At 38.7% G+C, this 14,451-nt stretch overlaps 1 long non-coding RNA gene and 1 pseudogene across 3 annotated transcripts in view; one reads left to right on the forward strand and one right to left on the reverse strand.

Annotated features, from left to right (window-relative positions):
- LOC122489170 overlaps positions 1-14,451 on the reverse strand; it is a 73,415-nt gene that overhangs the window by 50,097 nt on the left and 8,867 nt on the right. The window lies entirely within an intron of this gene.
- Positions 13,169-14,282, forward strand: LOC122489161 (annotated as a pseudogene).

Here is a 14,451-nt window from a genome sequence, read left to right on the forward strand (position 1 = left end):
AACTGAATCATGAGGAAAAAGCAAAAGTGAACAGACTGATAAAAGTAAGGGGACTGAATCAGTAATCAACTCCCCCAAAAGAAAAGCCCAGGACTAGATTTTTGCACAGGTGAATTCTATCAAACATTTAAAGAGTTAATATCCTTCTCAAACTTTTCCCAAAAAATGAAGACAAAGGAACAGTCCCAAACTCATCTCATGAGGCCACCATTACCCTGATAACATAGCCCTAAGGACTCTATAAGAAAACTATAGGCCAAAATCCCTGATAAATAGAGATGGAAAAAATCAAAACATTATCAAACCAATTCAACAGCACAGGAAAGGGATCATATACCATGAACAAGAGGAATTAATTCTTGGGATACAAGCATGGTTCAACATCTACAAATCAAAAAATGTGATACACCAGATAGATGCAGAAAGCTTTTGACAAAATGACAACATCATTTTATGATACAAATGCTCAATAATTTGGGTACAGAGGGAACATATGTCAACATAATAAAGGCTATATATGACAAGCACACTAACATACTCAACTAAGTTTTCATATCTGTAACTTAAAGTCAATTTATTCCAGGAGATTTCTCAACATTTACATAATATGCTGACAGAATGAGGGTTGTACATAACTTTGTTATGGAGATGAAAAGTAGAAAGCTCTCCCTCCAAGATCAGATCCCTCCCCCCAGAACAATCAGGGGTGCCTTCTCTCACCAATCTTATTCAACAAAGTACTGGAATTTCCTGGCCAGAACAATTAGATAAGAAAAAGAACTGGGGTACCTGGGTGGCTCAGTCGGTTGAGCATCTAATTCTTGATTTCAGCTCAAGACATAATCCCAGGGTTGTGGAACAAGTCCCATATCGGGCTTGGTGCTAAGCATGGAACCTGCTTAATATTCTTTCTTTCTCTCTCACCCTCCCTCCTCTCTTTCCCTCTGCCCCTCTCCCCTGCTCGCATGCTCTCTCTCTAAAATAATTAATTAATTAATAAGAAAAAGAACTAAAAGGCATCTAAATCAGAAAGGAGGAAGTAAAATGTCTTTGTCTGCAGATGATATCATCTTACATATAGAAAATACCAAAGACTCCACCAAAAACTGTTAGAACTAATAAATTAATTCAGTGAAGCTTCAAGATACAAAAATCAATATATAGAAATATGTTGCATTTCTATTCACTGAGAACAAACCAGCAGAAAGAGAAAAATAAGAAAATCATTCCATTTACAACTGCATCAAAAAGAATAAAATACCTGGGAGTAAATTTGACCAAGGAGGTGAAAGACCTGGACTCTGTCAACTGTAAAACACTAATGAAAGAAACGGACGATGACACAAGTAAATGAAAAGATAAACCGTGCTCCTGCTCTGGAAAAATTAATATTGTTAAGATGTCCATACTATCCAAAGCAGTCTGTAGATTCAAGGCAATCCCTATCAAAATGCCAACAGCCTATTTCACAGAACAAGAACAAAGAATCCTAACCTTTGTCTGAAACCACAAAAGATTCCAGGTAGCCAAAGCAATCCTGAGAAAGAATAACAAAGCTGGAGGTATCACAATCCCAGATTTTAAACTATACTACAAAGCTGTAATAATCAAAACATTATGGTACTGGCCTAAACACAGAAACATCAATGTAAGAGAATAGAGAGCCCAGAAATAGGCCAACATGTATATGGTCAATTAATCTATGACAAACGAAGCAAAGATATACAATGGGGAAAAGACAGTGTCTCCAATAAATGGTGTTAGAAAAACTGGACAGCTACAAATAAAAAACTAAAACAACCATTTTCTTATACCACTTACCAAAATAAGCTCAAAATGGATTAAAGACCTAAACACAGGAGACAAAACCATGAAAATCTTAAAATAAAACATAGGAAATAAACTCTTAGCCATCATTCTTATCAATATTTTTTGGCTCTCTCTCCTTTGGCAAGGGCAACAAGAGCAAAAATAAACTACTGAGACTACATCAAACAAAAAAAACCCTTTTGCACAGAGAAAGAAGCCATCAACAAAACAATAAGGCAGCCTACTGAAAAGGAGAAGATAACTACAAATGATATATCCAATGAGGGGTTAATATCCAAATATACAAAGAACTCATACAACTGAACACTGAAAAGCAAACAATGTGATTAAAAAACTATTCAGAGGACCTGAATAGTTATTTTTCCAAATGACATCTACAGAAAGCCAACATACACATGAAAAGATGCTCAACATCACCAATCATCAGGGAAATGCAAATCAAAACCACAGTGAAGAATCACTTCACACTGATCAGAATGGCTACTATTAAAAAGATAAGAAATGACAAATGTTGGCAAAGACATGGAGAAAAGAGAACCCTTATGCACTACTGGAGGGAATGCAAAATGGCGCAGCCATTATGAAAAACAGTATGGAGGTTCCTCAAAAAATTAAAATTAGAATTACCATATGATCCAGTGATTCCACTCCTCAGTATTCATCCAGAGAAAACAAAAACACTAAATCACAAATATATATGCTTCCCCCTATGTCTACTGCAGCATTATTTTCAAAAGCTAAAATATAGAAACAACCCAAGTGTCCATCAATAGATGAATGGAAATAGAAGATGTGGTGTGTGTGGGGTATGTGTATGTGTATATATACATCCATAATGAAATATTATTCAGCCATAAAAAAATAAAGAATGAAATCTTAACCACTTGTCATAACATGGATAGACGTAGCAGGTACATTATGCTAAGTGAAAAAAGTCAGAGAAAGACAAATACCACATGATTCCACTTATATGTAGAATGTAAAAAACAAAACACGTGAACAAATGGACTCATAAATACAGAGAACCTGTGGTTGCCAGAGGGGAGTGGAATGGCAAGAGAGTGAGAGGGGTGATGAGGAAAAAGCTGAAGGGGACTAAGAGGTACAAACTTCCAGTTATAAAGTAAGTAATGGGATCAAAAGTACAGCATAAGGAATACAGTCAATACCAAAACAGGGGTGCACGGATGGCTCAGTCAGTTAAGCATCTGACTTCAGCTCAGGTCATAATCTCACCATTTGTGGGTTCGAGCTCCACATCAGGCTCTGTGCTGACAGCTCAGAGCCTGGAGCCTGCTTCAGATTCTGTGCCTCCCTCTCTATCTCTCTCTCTGCCCTTCCCCTGCTCATGCTCTGTCTCTCTCTCTCTCTCAAAAATAAATAAACATTTTAAAAAATTAAAAACAAAATAATAACAAAGTAACTGTTTGGTTGACCATTTCATAATATATTTAAATATTGAATCATTACTTAGTACACTTCAAACTAATACAAGATTGCATGTCAACTATACTTCAATTTAAAAAAAGTTTTTAAGTTGCAGATACAAAACTAACAACAAAAGAACAGAAATCAGCTGTTTCTCTACACTAACAATGAAATATCTAAAAAATAAATAAAGAATAAAGAGGGGAGCCTGGGTGGCTCAATCAGTTGGGCTTCCGACTCTTGGTTTCAGCTCGGGTCATGACCTCAGGGTTCATGAGTTCAAGCCCCACATCAGGCTCTGGGCTGATAGCACAGAGCCTGCTTGGGATTCTTTGTCTCTCTCTCTCTCTGCCCCTCCCCCACTTGCTCTCTATCTCTATCAAAATAAATTTTAAAAGCTTAAAAATATTACAAAAAAATTTTAAAAAAGAAAACAATCTCATTTACAAGTGCATCAAAACCAATAAAAGACAAAGGAATAACTGTAACCATGGAGGTGTAAGATCTAGACACTGAAAACTATAAAACTATGATGAAAGAAACTTAAATACAAATGAATCAAAAGATAATCTGTGTTCATAGACTGGAAGAATTAATACTGTCAAAATGTCCATACTACCCAAAGCCATAGAGTCAATGCAATCTCTATCAGAATGCCAGCGGTAATTATCACAGAAAAAGAAAAGGCAATTCTAAAATTTGTATGGAACCACTAAAGACACCTAAAAGCCAAAGCAAACCTGACAAAGAAGACAAAGCTAGAGAGTTCCCACTTCCTGATTTCAAACTATACTACAGAGCGATAGTAACCAAAATGGGATGGTACTGGCATGAAAATAGACACATTGACAAATGGAACTAAATGAAGAGTCTAGGCATACACCTCGCATATAGAGGCAACTAATATTTGACAAGGGAGTCAAGAATATTCAGTAAGGGGAAAAAAGTCTCTTCAAAATGGTGCTGGGAAAACCTGGATAACTGTATTCAGAATAATGAAACTGACCCTGATCTTACATTACTCATAAAAATTAACTCAAAATGGATTAAAGACTTAAACATATGACTTGAAAATGTAACAGTCCTAGAAGAAAACACAGGGATAAAAATTCTTGGCAACAATCTTCTGGATAGGACACCAAAGTGGAAGCAACAAAAGCAAAAATTAGTAAGTGGAATACGAAACTAAAAACTTCTATACAGAAAAAAAAATCAACAAAATGAAAAGTCAACCTACTAAATGGTAGAAAATATTTGCAAATCATGTGTCTCATAAGGGGTTAATACCCCAAATATGCAAAGAACTCACAACTCAATAGCGAAAACCAATCTGATTAAAAGATGCACAGAGGATCTGAATAGTTTTCTAAAGGTAACATACAAATGGCTAGACATATGAACAGGTGCTCAACATCACTAATCAGGAAAATGCAAATCAAAATCACAATGAGACATCACCTCAGGGAATGTAAAATGGGGCAGCCACTATGGAAAACAGTATGAAGTTTCCTCAAAAAAATAGAAACAAAACTTCCACATGATCCATCAATTCCACTGCTGGGTATTTATCCAAAGGAAATGAAATTAGTTTCTCAACAAGATATCTGCATCCCTATGTTCACTGCAGCATTATTTTCAGTAGCCAAGACATGAAAAAAACCCAACCGTCCATCGAATGGATGAATGGTTAAAGATGCGTGTGTGTCAGTGTGTGTGTGTGTATAAATATTATTCAGCTGTAAAAAAGAAAGAAATCCTACCATTTTTAACAACATGGATGGACCTTGAAGATGTTAAGCTAAGTGAAATAATTACATCAGAAATAGACAAAGACCGTATGATCCACAAATATGTAGAACTTAAAAAAAAACCAAAAACCTAGATAGAGAACAGATTGGTGGTTGCCAGTTTGCAGGGCAGGGGGGTTAGTAGGAGGTCAAAATGGGTAAAGATGGTTAAAGGGTACAAACTTCCAGCTGTAAGTCCTAGGGACGTACAGTAATGAGCACAACATGGTGACAGCTATATTGTATATTCGAGAGAGTATCTTACAAATTATCATCACAAGAAAAAAATTATACCCGTGTGGTGATGGATGTTGACTTATTGTGGTGATCATTTTGCAAAATACACATATATCATTGTTGTACCTGTAAAACTAATACAATACTGTATGTCATTAAAAAAAAAAAAACTTATGTAGGAGTAAAAGCAAAGCAAAGTAGTCTAAATGCTAAAGAGGTTCTTTTCATGGTCTGACCTCTGCTTTACTCCATCACCTTCTAAACTATCACCTTCTCATGACCAAGATACCTTCCCTGCTATTGCTATTCCCAACATATGATATGGTCTCTCTTGTCATCACACTCTTCTCCCCCTGCCCCTCTCTTCACTTGATTCACTCCAACTTGTCCTTCAAGACTTACTCTTAATTCCTCTAAAGGTCACCCCTACCCATGCTGAGTCAGATGATTCTCTTCTGTAATGCTTTGGCATCCCTAACTTAACTTTTTGGTCCTCTCACTACTTGCCTATACTCTTTGAATTACCTTTCTTCTGTATGAGACTGTGAGTTTTGCGCTGTAAGAACAGTATCTTATTTCTGTGCCTTCACTGACTAATACAGAGACTGAAACAGACTCAGGTTTGTTGAACTAAATGGCAAGGAGAAATTATTGACTAAAAAAATACAGTTGATTTCTAACTTAATTAAAATATTTATAGCTGAATGGGGCACCTGGGTGGCACAGTCGGTTAAGCATCTGATACTTGATCTTGGTTCAGGTCATGATCTCACAGTTAGTGAGTTGGAGCCCCATTATCAGGCTCTGCCCTGATGGTGTGGAGCCTACTTGGGATTCTATCTCCTTCCCTCTGCCCCTCCCCTGCTTATGCATGCGCTCTCTTCTCTCTCTCTCTCTCTCTCTCTCTCATAATAAATAAACTTAATTTTTTAAAATATATTTATAGTTTAACGAGACCAGTTTTCTGACTGTATATTCCTGGTGGGATATATTCAAGAACAAAGGAAAGCAAATACATATTTGGTTTCAGTAGTGATGTTGTAATTCTCAAAGCATTTTGCATTTTATAGGATACAGTGAATAAGAAATATTGGGGCGCCTGGGTGACTCAGTTGGTTAAGTGTCCCGCTTCGGCTCAGGTCATGATCTCGCGGTTTCTGAGTTCAAGACCTGCATCGGGCTCTGTGCTGACAGCTCGGGGCCTGGAGCCTGATTCAGATTCTGTGTCTCCCTCTCTCTCTGCCCCTCCCCCGTTTCACGCTCTGTCTCTCTCTGTCTCTCAATAATAAATAAATGTTAAAAAAAAAAAAAGAAATATATTGATGCCACCAAGGAAGAGGGTTTTCAGTGTGAGAGAAGGAAGATACAAATATGAATGGAGGAGGTGGGGAAAAATCAAATGTTAGTAAATTTCAACTGGATATGAACACATGGTTTTTAAAATATAGTTTTTAGTAACACTGAGCACACCTAGCTTCTCAATCTTGGTTTCTAAGGCTGAAAACCTAAATGAAAAACAAAACAAAACAGGGATCCTCATATAAACAGCTACTTTCAGATCTGGCACAATAAAATAAGAAGTGAGCCTAGTATATAAGCCTAATGGGACATGTCAAAAGGATGCAGCTCAGGTGCCAGGGTGGCTCAGTCAGTTAAGCATCTGACTCTTGATTTCGGCTCAGGTCATGATCTCACAGTTCATGATATTGAGTCCAGCTTTGGGTTCTGAGATGACAGCACAGAGCTTGCTTGGGATTCTCTCTCTCCCCCTCTCTCTGCTCCTCCCCCACTCGTGCTCTCTCCCCAAATAAATAAGTAAACTTTTTTTTTTTTTAAAGGATGCAACTTATGGGAATGCAAGCTGGTGCAGCCACTCTGGAAAACAGTAGGGAGGTTACTCAAAAAACTAAAAACAGAACTACCCTACAACCCAGAAATTGCACTACTAGGTAGTTATCCAAGGGATACAGGTATGCTGTTTCGAAGGGACACATGCACCCCCATGTTTATAGCATCACTATCAACAATAGCCAAAGTATGGAAAGGGCCCAACTGTCCATCAATGGATGAATGGATAAAGAAGATGTGGTGTATATATACAATGGAGTATTACTCAGCAATCAAAAAGAATGAAGTCTTGCCATTTGCAACTACATGGATGGAACTGGAGGGTATTATGCTAAGTGAAATTAGTCAGTCAAAGACAAATATCATATGACTTTACTCATATGAGGACTTCAAGAGACAAAACACATGAACACAAGGGAAGGGAAACAAAAATAATATAAAAACAGGGAGGAGGACAGAACATAAGAGACTCTTAAACATGGAGAACAGAGGGTTACTGGAAGCGGTATGGAGGGGGGATGGGCTAAAAGGGTAAGGGCACTAAAGAATCTACTCCTGAAATCATTGTTGCACTATATGCTAATTTTGATGTAAATTTAGAAAAATTACATTAAAAAGATAAAATAAATAATAAAACAAAACAAAACAAAATAAAATAAATTAATTAAATAAAGGATGCAGCTTAACAGGGCTCCTACAGAATAAATTTGGGGCAATTTGATCAGTAAGTGGGATAACAATGTTATCATGCTGAATAAAAAAAGACCCATGAATCCACAGTGATTACAAGAGGGCAGAGAATGAGAAAAGGAAAGCTGTTTTTTACAAACGAATATCAGGTAATAAACTAATAAATATAGAAATGGGGATCAATTAAAACACATCATTTTGGGACACCTGGGTGGTTCAGTTGGTTGAGGGTCCAACTTGAGCTCAGGTCATGATCTCACAATTCATGAGTTCAAGCCCTGCGTCGGGCTCTGTGCTGGAATCTCAGAACCTGGAGCCTGCTTCCGATTCTGTGTCTCCCTCTTTCTCTGCCCCTCCCCCACTCATGCTCTCTCCCTCTCAAAAATCAGTAAACATTAAAAAAAAAATAAAAACACATCACTTCATGAACCCCAGTGTAATAACAGACCAGGCAAAAAATCCTCATTGATGCTGAAACCACTGTGAAATGTTGGGGAAAAGGATACTCTCATGGTCACAGAGCATCACTCTAGAGATTACTCATAAATACAAAGGGAAACCATTATCTTCCAGTGAAGGTCTGTTGTCATTTTTAAAAAAAGTGATCACATGTAGTATCAACAATACTAGGACAGCCTGAAATGATGTCCCTCCTGATGTGATGCAGTAAGAAGCACACATTATATATAATATACATCATAAATATCCCTCTCACCAAATGGTGAACATAAAACAGTTATGTAAGACAGCAGGTTTGATCTCGTCGTAAAAGTTTTAGGTCATGAAAAACAAAAGCAGGGGTAGACTAAATTAGACCAGATTAAAACAGACTAAAAGCAATATGTAAACTCTGATCCAATTTAAAAAACAAATAACAAAAGAAAAAATAGCTAGCAAAGTCATTTTTGAGATGAGAGAAATTTGAGTATGGACTATATAGTCATGATACTGAATTAATGTTCATTTTAAAAGACAGGATATTGGATTACTTAGAAAAATGTTGTTCTTGTAAAGTTGATATGGAGAATTCGTGTTCAAATGGAAAGGAAAAAAAAAGAGAAAGGGAGGCAATATTGCAAAATATTAACAATTGGTGAAACTACAAAAAAGATAGATGGCTGTTCATTGTACTTTTCCACAGATTAGAAATTTTCAACTATAAGTTGATAAAATATTTCTAAATTTGTATATTTTTTGGTTTGGCTTCATTTCTTTTTTATATTTTACCTTGATTTCCTTCTTTTGCAGTTCGTTCCAGCCTTTCAATGGCAATTCAGCCCACACTAATTGACCAACAGTGTTAAGAATTATTTAAGCAATTATATAATTTCCAGAAGAGGGCAGCAAAGTAAAAATTTTCTTTAATAAAGGATGATCTTGGTGTTAACTTTACCAATTATTTGAACATTTACCTCTAGGTCACCTCTCTCTCATGAATAAAGCAGTTGTGTCAGTGTGCCTCTGAGAAAATTAAAAAGCTCAAAAGGCAATCACTGAGACTTCTATTTTTTCAATCTAAAATCTAGACTCAATGTTTACTGTCTGACAGGACATTCCTATTTTCCCATTCTGACAGACAGCTACAACCAAGGAGAAGGTGTATCAAGACACTTGGTAACTTCTTTCCTGATCTCCTGTTCTGAAGACCACCCAGCTCCTAGCTGGCCATTCAAGCTCCCACCCATCCATCCACCATCTATTTACCCACCGATCTAGTTTCCTAAACTACTTCTACATGCTAACGCTCTGAACCTTCAATGACCACCAACCACCTAATGCCTCAAACCTCAACATTTCCAATGATCTTAGTCTGCCTAAAAACTTTACTTCCTACCATTCCTAATGCAATTGTTTGCTGTACTCAGATCACTGTAGTCTTGCTCTGTGAACCCATTGTGTTCAATCCCATCTCTGTACCTTCGCTCATGCCAGTGGTTCTCAAACTTCTTGAACTCATAGTTTTGTCTGAGAAGTGGTTGAGAACCAATATTCAAAACTGCCACAACCAACTACACAATTCTATGGGGCATCATTCACACTACAGTCCTAAGAGTTGTGTATTTATTACAATTACTTTCCACTAGATGGCAGTAAAGTGGCTGAAGTGGCTTTTGCTTAAAAAAAAAAGTGGCTTTTGCTAATCCACACAAAGACTAGCAGAGATCTTTTTTTTCTTCTGCTTTTAATGAAATATTTTAGGTCCTATGGCACAAAATAACTTCAAAATATTCTGTGTCTAATTTTATCAATATGCCATACACTACTGTAATTCATAGAATGGGCATTAACTCCAATGAAATGTCCTTCCTCAAAATTTTGCATCACAGTTTGTAGTTCTAACACTCGATTCTAAAACATTTTTGTCTTCAGACTCTATTACACTTTTGAAAATTACCAAGAGTCCCCAAGGAGCTTTGGTTTATATGGGATATATCCATTGATACTTCCTGTATCACATGAAAACTGATGTTTTAAAATATTTACTTATTAATTAATTAAAAATAAAAATTCAAAATCTCTTACATCTTAATGTGGATGACATACCTTTATAAAAAACAGTTAATCCATCTCCCCCATAAGTAGTGAGAAGAATGACATTTTTTCTATTTTTGCAAAGGTATTTTCTTTCTGGCTTAACAAAATAACGGGATTCTTGAGACAGGGGAAGCTAGCAGAGTAGGGGGGACCTAAGCTCACCTTTCCTCACGAACAAATCTAGATAACTATCAAATGATCCTAAATACCCCAGAAATCAACCTGAAGACTGGCAAAACAAACTCCACAACTAAAGGGAGAGGCCATATCGAAGAAGACAGCAAGTACCGAGACAGGTCTGGGAGAGAAATACATTGTGGCCACTGCAGTGAGGAGGGAGCTGTGGCCACAGAGAAAAGCAAGAGACAAACACAGAGGGGAGCACACGGGGAAAACAAATCCCCAGAGCAATTGGCTAGGAAAGCAAGAGGGCCCAAATTGCTTGAGTTCTTGCACCCAGTTGTGCTTAAAGCCTACAGTTTTAAAGGTCAGCTTGGCTCTGGGAGAGCTTGGAGGATATCGGGCTACTCTTGAAGAAAAGGCAGGTCAAATCCTCTGTAGACTTAGGACATGGAAACAGTTATCTGAAAAGAACCTGGGGCACACATGGTGAGGTTAGTAGTTGCTCATCTCAGAGCATGTCACAGAGAGGGAGTATTCACAGAGAGTCCCCTTCTGGAAGAAAAGAACTCACAGGCACCATTTCCCACCCTGTCCCTCACCATAAGCACGGGACCACCTGTAGGAACCAGCACAGACACTTGCTACCTAACTTGCTTACACCAAGGCCCACACCCCCACACTCTGGTGGAGGTGTCCTTTCCTGTCACGCTTGCCTCAGTACCAACATGGCAGGCCCTTCCCAGACCAGCCCAAACCCATGCTCACACCTCATCTCCTGACATGGGAGTTTGGGGGACCCTTGGTTCTGGCAGCAGTGGCAAAGTGGTGACAGGTCTCACATCACAAGCAGACCAGAAGACACCTAGGTAAAACTCACCACATCCAGGCCAAGGACGAAACACTGCCCACAACAAAGAGAGCCCCTGCAGACTACTGACCTGAGAGATAAAGCAACCAGGACACAACAGCAAAGCAAGCACACGCTGCATACAATGGAGATAGTCTAGAAACCACCAGGCCTGGGGAATAGGTGATACTATACTTAGGCACCTCCTCTTCATAAAACCATTACTCTCAAGAACAAGAGGTATAACTGACTTTCCTAGCATACAGAAGCAGGCACAAAGACTTAGACAAAATGAGAAGAGAGAGGAATTTCTTTTTTGGGGGGCAGGGGGAGAGGGCGAAAGTAAGCAAGGGGCAGAGAAAGAGAGGGAATCCCAGGAAAAGCAGAGAGAGAGAGAGAGACAGAGAGAGAGACAGAGAGAGAGAGAACCTGAGAGAGAGAACCTGCCAGAACCAGGGCTCGTGTTCACCTGAAGCGGGGCTTGTGCTCACCCAATGTGAGACTCGAACTCACAAACGGTGAGATCATGACCTGAGCTGAAATCTGATGTTCAATGATTGAGCCACTCAGGCACCAGAAGAATTTCACCTAAATCAAAGAACAAGACAAGGCCATGGCCAGGGATCTAAGCGAAACAGATATAAGTACACACCTGATGGAGAATTTAGAGCAATGATCATAAGAATACTCACTTGACTTGAGAAAAGAGTGGAGGACACCAGCGAGACCATTAACATACAGATATGGAATAACATAGCACAGATAAAGGGCTCAATAAAAAGGAGAAACATGCTTGATGGAATAAACAGCAGGCTGGAAGAAGCAGAGAAACAAATCAGTGACCTAAAAGACACAGTAATTAAAGTAATCAAGCTGAACAAAAGAGGAAGAATTATGCAAAACAAGAATTCACTTACGGAACTCAGTGACTCCATCAAACAGAGTAGCACTCATATTACAGGAGAAGAAGAGAAAAGAAGAAGAAAGGGAAAAGAGGGCACAGAATTTATTTGAAGAAATAATAGCTGAAAAATTCCCTAACCTAGGGAAGGAAATTGACATCCAGATCCAGAAGACACCAAGAACTCCCAAAAATTACAAAAGCAGATGCACACCAAGACATATTGTAATAAAAATGGCAAAATATAGTGATAAAAATATTATATTATAAAAACAATGAAAACACTAATTTGAAAGGATATATGCACCCCTATGTTTATTGCAGCATTATTTACAATAGCCAAATTATGGAAGGAGCCCAAGTGTCCATCGATAGAAGAATGGATAAAGAAGTTATATATATGCAATGGAAGATTATCAGCCATTAAAAAAGAATGAAATCTTGCCATTTGCAACAACGTGGATGGAGCTACAGAGTATTATGCTAAGCAAAATAAGTCCATCAAAGAAAGACAAATCCCCTAAGATTTCACTCATGTGTAATTTAAAAAACGAAACAGATGAATGTGGGGTGGGGAGAAGAGAGAGAGGCAAAGATTCTGTTTAAGAATCATAAAACAGATTCTTAACTATAGACAACAAACTGAGGGTTGCTGGAGGGGAGGTAGGCGGGGGTATAAATGGATGATAGGTATTAAGTAGGGCACTTGTGATGAGCACTGCGAAGTGGTGAATCACTAAATTCTATGCCTGAAACTAATATTACACTATAAGGTAACTAGATGGAATTTCAATAAAAAATTGAGTGTTTTGGTAAATTGGGTTGGTTGACGCTTAGCTATTTCAGTGGTGACGCCACTTCATTCTTTCTGATACTCTTACCTCTGGAGATCTTCATATTTCTCTAAGTTCTTCCATCTAAATACATAAGCCTGTATCTCCCTCTTTTTTTTCTCTCTACCCTCTATTCAGCAACATGAGTGTGGATCCAGCTCAGCCCCAATGCCCACTTTGCCCCAAAGCACCCAATTCTAGGGACTCTTCTCCAATGCATGAGGTTTATGGGCCTGAAGGAAATTATGCATCCTTGCAAATGTCATCTGCTGAGACCCCACACACAGAGACCATCGCTCCTCTTCCTTCCTCCATGGATCTGCTTGTTCAGTACAGGCCCAATACTTCCACCAGTCCCAGAGTAAAAGTACTACCCACTTCTACAGAGAAGATCACAGGGAAGAAGGAAGATACAGCTCAGGGCAACAAACAGAATATCAGAACCATCTTATCTCAAACCTGGCTGTATGTACTCAATGAGAGATTTCAGACACAGAAATACCTCAGTCTCTAGCAGATGCAAGAACTTTCCAACATTCTGAACCTTAGCTATAAGCAGTTTAAGACCCGGTTCCAAAACCAGAGAATGAAATGTAAGAGATGGCAGAAAAACAACTGGCCAAAGAATAACAACAGGGTGACTCAGCTCTCCAGAATACCCAGACTTCTATTCCTATCACCAGGGATACCTGATGAACACTTCCGGAAACCTTCCAATATGGAGCAACCATTACTGGAACAGTCAGACCTGGTATCCCCAAGCCTGCAACAGCCAGGCCTGGAACAGTCAGCTCCACAACTGTGGAGAGGAATCCCTGCAGCCCAGATCCAGTTCCAGCAAAATTCTGTCAGCAATTTGGAGTCCATCTTAGAAACTGCTGGAGAGGGGCAGCTGGGTGGCTCAGTAGGTTAAGCATCCAATTTCGGCTCAGGTCATGATCTCACAGTTCATGGGTTGGAGCCTTGTGTCGGGTTCTGTGCGGACAGCTCGGAGCCTGGAGCCTGCTTCGGATTCTGTGTCTCCCTCTCTCTCTGCTCCTCCCCCACTCACACTCTGTCTCTCCCTCTCAAAAATAAATAAACATTAAGACTGACAGAAAGACAAAAACTAACTGCTAGGGAAAGCCATAGTGTAATACAGCAAACCACTAAGTATTTTAGTACTCAGGAAACAATAGATTCATTCCCAAATTACTCTGAACATACAGCCTAAAGATGTGTGACGATGAATATATCAATTTAAATGTGGGTGGTGGCTGTATTACTTCTCCTAGGATTTGTCTTTTACGGTCTGTATCTCTTCCTTGATATTGTTTTTCATTATGCTTATTCTGTCAATCAAGGGGGTATGGTTGCAGTCTAATCAAAGAGGATTCCGTAGCTTTGGCTGCT

The sequence above is a fragment of the Prionailurus bengalensis genome, chromosome A1 (assembly GCF_016509475.1).
Source record: "Prionailurus bengalensis isolate Pbe53 chromosome A1, Fcat_Pben_1.1_paternal_pri, whole genome shotgun sequence".
Classification (NCBI taxonomy): Eukaryota; Metazoa; Chordata; class Mammalia; order Carnivora; family Felidae; genus Prionailurus; species Prionailurus bengalensis.